Below are 6144 nucleotides of genomic sequence, written 5' to 3' on the forward strand. Positions count from 1 at the left end.
TTATCCATAAAACCACATTTTATCCATTCATCACTTAGTGGGTATTTGAGGTGTGTCTACCTTTTATCATTATGAATAATGCTGCTCTGAGCATTCATGGACTAGTTTTTATGTGGATCTATGTTCTTAATTTCTCTTGGATATATACCAAGAAGTGGGTCATATATCTATGCTTAACCATTTGAGGAACTGCCAGACTGTTTTCCAAAGTAGCTGCATCATTTTACATTCCCACCAGCAGTGTGTGATGGTTGCAGTCTCTCTCCATCCTTACTTAGCCCTTTTTATTTTTTTATTGATCTTTGATTATAGCCATCATATTGAGCGTGAAGTGGTGTCTCGTGGCTTTGATTTGCATTTCCTTGATGGCTAATGATTTTGAGCATCTGTTTGTGTGTTTAATGGGTATTTGTAGATCTTCTTTGGAGTAGGAACCTTTGTCTAATCCATAGTCATGAACATTTGCACTTATGTTTTGTTTGAACGATTTTCTGGTTTTAGCTCTTACATTTAGGTCTTTGATCCATTTTGAATAGTTTTTGGATGTGGTATGAGGTGGAGTCCCAACTTCATGTGAATATCCAGTCGTCCCAGCACCATTTATTGGAAAGATTCTTCTCTTCCCCAGTGAATTTTCTTGGCAGCCTTGTTGAAAAGCAATTGACTGTAAATGTGAGGACTCTCAGCTCTATTCTGTTGATCTGTATGTCTATCTCTGTGTCAGTTCCACCCTGTCTTGATTACTATAACTTTGTAGTAAGTTTTGAAATCAGAGTCAGTTCTTTTTTTCAAGATTGTTTTTACTCTTTGGGGTCCCTTGAATTTCCATATGAATTTTAGGATCAGCTTGTCAATTTCTGCAAAGAAGCCAGCTGGAATTTTCATTTTATTCTCCATGTATCCTTTATGAACCATTGGCTATTTAAAAAAAAATTTTTTTTTACATGTATTTATTTTTAAGAGGCAGAGAGAGAGAGAGAGCACAAGTGGGGGAGGGACAGAGAGAGAATGAGGCACAGGATCCAAAGCAGGCTCCAAGCTGTGCACAGAGCCTGACGCAGGGCTCGAACTCACAAACTGTGAGATCATGATCTGAGCCAAAGTTGGACGTTTAGCTGACTGAGCAACCCAGGTGCCCCATGAACCATTGGCGTTTTAAATCCAAGTTGAGTCTCTGGAGAGTCTCTGGAGTTTTCATGGAGGAATTTATACTAGTTCACATTTATTTTACATAACATTCTTGTTTTATTCTCCCTGGTGTTGAATGTTTTCTCATATTATGCTTTTTGCTATATGGACTCTGCGCTTTTGCTTATTTATTTTTATCTATATTTCTAGAAAGCTGTGGATAACAGATATCTTAGTTTTATTTTTCTCTGTGGATATATTAAATGAAAATAAAAACATTCCTGAGCTTAAGTTTATCTTAATATCAAAGTAAAAACAAGAGTAATTGTGGCTGTGTTATGAAAGGTAAGAATTTAAGAGCTTTTGCTTCCCTTGGTCTTCCTTTCTTATTTTAATTATTTAATTTCATAATATTATAAATTCCAATATCTAAAACTATATTAGGCATTTATTTAATAGATTTTTCCTTTTTATTTGGATATTAATAATTATACTCATCCCTCCATGGATTTAATTGGTTTCAATATAGTTCTTTTCTCATTATGCGTTCAATCCCATCCTTGAGTTCTTAATTTTGTTTCTCTTCATAATGCTCTAGTCAGCACACCAAAGTAATTTTTTAGAAAGGGCATCAGTGTGGTAAGAGGGTGACAATTTGTCTAAATATAGACATCTTATCCCCTCCTGTAATTGGAAATATTCTTCTACTGTCTTGAGGTGTCTGGTGCTGAGAAGTTTGAGGACAGCTGTTTTCCAGCCCTAACGTTCTTCTGTTCTCTAGTCCTGACATTTATACTTCTTACAGCAAGACAACTGAGTACAGACTTCCTTTCACAGATTTTGCCTAGAATATGGTAAAATTGCCAAATTCAGGACTTCTTTAGGAGCAAGAAAGATTTCTCTTGACATAACTCCTATCAGTGTTCCTGCTTTGTTCGTTTTTTCCCTCCAGGACCTATTATTTGGATCTCTAATCTCTGAACACCATCTACCTTTCTCTCTCTCTTTCTTTCTCTTTCCTTTCCTTCATTGGTTTTTTTTTTTTTTTTTTTTTTTGTATTCTGAGAGTGTTTTCCTACGATATGCTCTACATCAACTGATGCAATTATCCTTAATTATTCCAATATAAACTTTCATTCAGCTGCAGTGTTTTTGGTTACCATGAAATCTTTTATCTTAGTCTGTTCTCTTCTCATAGCAACATCCTCTTGTATCTAACTAAAAAATAAACAAGGAAAGATTTCTCTCTCGTTCTTGCATCATATCTATTTTAGAGGCAAGCTTTTCCTTCATCGTTCTTTCTACTTTACTGTAAAATTTATTTAGTCTAAGGCCTTACCCTTAAAAAAAAAAAAGATTCCTTTCGTATGTGTGTGCAAATGAATGTGTGTATTTTTCACCTTGTTCTAAAAAGAATTGAAGGAAGTGTTGGGGGAGATTCATCCTAGCCCAGTGTTAAAGATGATTGGAATGCATAGTCTCCCCTTGGCCCCCTCAAATTCCCTTTGGATCCCGGAAGAATGTAGTCACTAAGTGCTAGATCTCCTTCTACATGTGGGAAGACATTTCAATCCTCTAGCCAAAAAAACCTAACTCAGATCCAGGAAGGAAGACAAATGTCCTGTCACTATTTAGTCATGTTTGAGAGGACAGTCTACAGTTGTCAGAATTCTCTCAATGTTATTGTCCAGAGGCATAAAGACATCCAGGAAGGACCCTTCTTAGGACCTGTTTTCTTCTCTTGTCCCTTCCCTACTGACAGCAAATTTATGTTGAACTGAAGAGTGAGCAGCTGTTCCACTGCTTAGTGCCTTGCCTGAGTAATGCGTTTTTTTTTTTTTGGAGATCAGTTCTAAGATCTCTTTATACTCATGGTAGACACATGGCTGCCAAGTCACAGAGGCAAAAACAAACTCAAACAAACAAAACAAAGCGAGACAAAACAGCCAACCCGGGGCTTCTCAAAGAGTTACCCTTGCCTCTCCCATCACACTCTGATGCTCTTCTCCCGTAATGTGGGTTTGTTCTTTCTACGTTAAATGGGTAGGAGGGCCAACTAAGGCCTCTTCTTACTTGTGCCTGGTTATGCTGCCATGTCCCTGAAGAGATGATGCTGGCCATTAGTGTCATGCCTTAATTCGAATACAGCGGCTTTTCATTTGGGAAAAAAATCCCATTTCTTTTAAGGCATAGTTGTAGATTTTCACAAAAATGTGGGAGAGTGTGGCAAAGTATTTTCACTTATGCTACCATCATGCTTGGTGGTCATAAGACTTGGCTTTGTGAAATCATTCTGGCAGCAGTCTAGGGAATGAACCAAGATTGGTGAGCGATGGAGGGAGACTCGTATTGGGTTTCTGCAGTAGCCCAGTAGGCGAGAAGTGATGGGGACCTGCACTGAGGCATTGATGGTGCAGGGTGTGGGGGCAGGGGAATGGATGGGAGGGGCTGGATTTAGACAATTTTCTGAATTATAGAGTCTGAAGTAGAGAGCTAAGTGGTTTGTTGGGAGAGAAGGAGAAAGAAATGTCAAGACTTATTCTCAAGTTTATATTTGAATGATTGGGTCAGTAAGTGCTTATAAAATAAGGCTAGGAAGTGGGGAAGGAGAGTAGATTTGACAGAGGAGGAGAGAGATAACAAGTTCATCCTGGCACATGCTGAACAAGAGATGGTTATAAGACATCAAGCAGAGATACTATGTTGATTGCTGGAAATTTGGGTCTAGAGCTTAGAGAGGTCTGTCCAAAATCCAGAGATAATGAGAGTTGGAGTTGGAAAGGATGGGCATGAATAAATCTCCCTGGAAAGGGTAGAGAATGAAAACAGAAGAGGATGAAGAATGATACCTAACAAGTACCAATGTTAATAAAGGGATGGGAAGAGAAAGGATTTAAGAAAAGAGATTCAGAATCTCTTCTGGTATTTGTGCTTTCTGTTGCTTATTTTGGTAGCTGAGTGCCTTTTTTTTTTTTAATTTTTTTAATGTTTATTTTTGAGAGAGAGACAGAGTATGAGTTGGGGAGGACCAGAGAGAGAGGGAGACACAGAATCTGAAGCAGATTCCAGGCTCTGAGCTGTCAGCACAGAGCCCAATGTGGGGCTTGAACCCACAAACTGTGAGATCATGACCTGAGCCAAAGTCAGCCACCCAGGTGCCCCATGAGTGGTTTGCTTTCTTAAATTCCTGCAGGGTTGCCCTCTCCACACCATCATGATGTCACAAGCTTTGGTTAAATCCATATGCAATGTTTCCTTTAGCATGACTAATTATTAAGTATTGTTTGTGCCTCAGATGTTCTTTCCTATAGGACTTTTTATTTTTACTGACATTAATAAGGCCTCTCACTTCTTTATATGCTTAGTTCTTAGTGTCTCTCTATTAGTAATCCTTTTTTACAAACCCTTTGATACACTTTCCTACATAGTCAGTAATGTTTCTTTTTTGTCCTTCTTTTCTTGTCTGTTCTTTTTTAAAACCTCCTCTCTGAACCTGTTGTCCTATCCCCATCTAAGTTCATTGCTCTTCTAGACTGCTGCATGGTTGTCTTCCTGGACTTCTTCCCCTGACCTTTCTACTGTTGATTTTGGTTCTCCGTTCGTACTACATCTTTTCCTTTTCCTAGGTTCACTATCTCACTTGGGTGGAGCACATCCTTTGGTACTTCCTGAGAAAAGGTGCATTGGATTAAAAATGTTGAGGGCTTTGTGTCTTTTGGATTTTTGAAGTCTGATGCTATTCTTATTCCCAATTATTTTTATGCCACTTGTTCCTCCCACCCCACCCTCTGTTTTCTAAGAAGCATTTAGGATTTTTTCTTTATCCCTTATGTACTAAACATGTATAGTGATGTACTTTGGGGTGTGTTTATTTTCATCTATTGTGTTGGGCATTCAGCCCCTCCCATCTGGCAACTCAGGTCCTTTAGTTCTGGGAAATTTTCTCATATGGTTTCTTTGATAATTTTCTTCCCGTGGTTTTCTCTGATCTTTCTTTTTGGAAGGTGTATTAGTCAGGCGCTGTCTCTCTTGTATTAATAATTTTAATTTCTTGTGTTTTCTCCCCGTCTCTTTGGCAGTCAGCTCTACCTTCTAGGATATTTTCTCAGCTTTATCCTTAAAATTTCAAAGACATTTGTCAAGTTCATTTTTCAGTTATTGTAGTTTAAAATTTTAAAAACTTGTTTTTATTTTCTAATTGTTTATTTAAACAAAATTGTACACTCTTTTGGTCTCACAGATGCAATTTTTTTTCTCATCTCTGTGAGGATAATAATTGAAATTTTCCCCTCTGTTTCCTCTGACCTTGTTTATTTGTTTCCATTTTAGTCTTTCCCATTGAAGTCTTTTCCCACATATTATTATTATCTTTACACAATTCTGTCAGGTCAATGTTATTATTATCCTCATTTTATGGTTAATATGTCTTAGAAAGTATATCACTGCTTTATTGTTCTTACCAGGGATGTCTGAAAAAGTTATCAGAAACCAGCCAAATCCACAGTCCAGTGTCTTGATCAAGCTGAATTCTCTGTTGAGTCCTAGAGTCTCTGCTTGCCCTCCTATACTTTACTTTTCCTAAATGCCAGAGAGAGTTCTCTTATTATATGAGATAGATCTGTTACAAAGATTTGCTCTTTTTAAAATTTAACTGAATGTTTCTCCTTTCCTGCATCTTCCTTCTGCCATTTGCACTAGTTCTTCCCTCTGAGCCATAGAGGTGGACCAGATCTAAATCCCTTTCCGTGGGATAGTCCCTCAGATATTTGAAAGGATATGGCCATGACTCCTCCGTGTCTGCCATTCCCCAGCTGAAGAGGCCTCAGCTTTCCTACTGTATTTCACTGTTTTGTCAAGTTCCAGTTGGCTAACACTTTTGTTTTTTGGGAAGCTTCAGATCAGTTCTAGGCTGTTAAGGTCTCACTTTAAGTGTGTTGTCTGAAACTTAATACAGAGTCCAGATGTGCTTTGAAAGCCTGAGCCTTGACTGGGGTCCTGTCACTTTATTCATGTGTC

The 6144-nt window shown here is 38.1% G+C and overlaps 1 protein-coding gene across 3 annotated transcripts in view; it reads left to right on the top strand.

The window, feature by feature from the left end:
- The window catches only part of ENTPD1 (ectonucleoside triphosphate diphosphohydrolase 1), a 92735-nt gene that overhangs the window by 12311 nt on the left and 74280 nt on the right, over window positions 1-6144 (top strand). The gene's annotated exons all lie outside the window — the stretch shown is intronic.

The sequence above is a fragment of the Panthera pardus genome, unplaced genomic scaffold (assembly GCF_024362965.1).
Source record: "Panthera pardus isolate Hobbes unplaced genomic scaffold, ASM2436296v1 HiC_scaffold_22, whole genome shotgun sequence".
Lineage (NCBI taxonomy): Eukaryota > Metazoa > Chordata > Mammalia > Carnivora > Felidae > Panthera > Panthera pardus.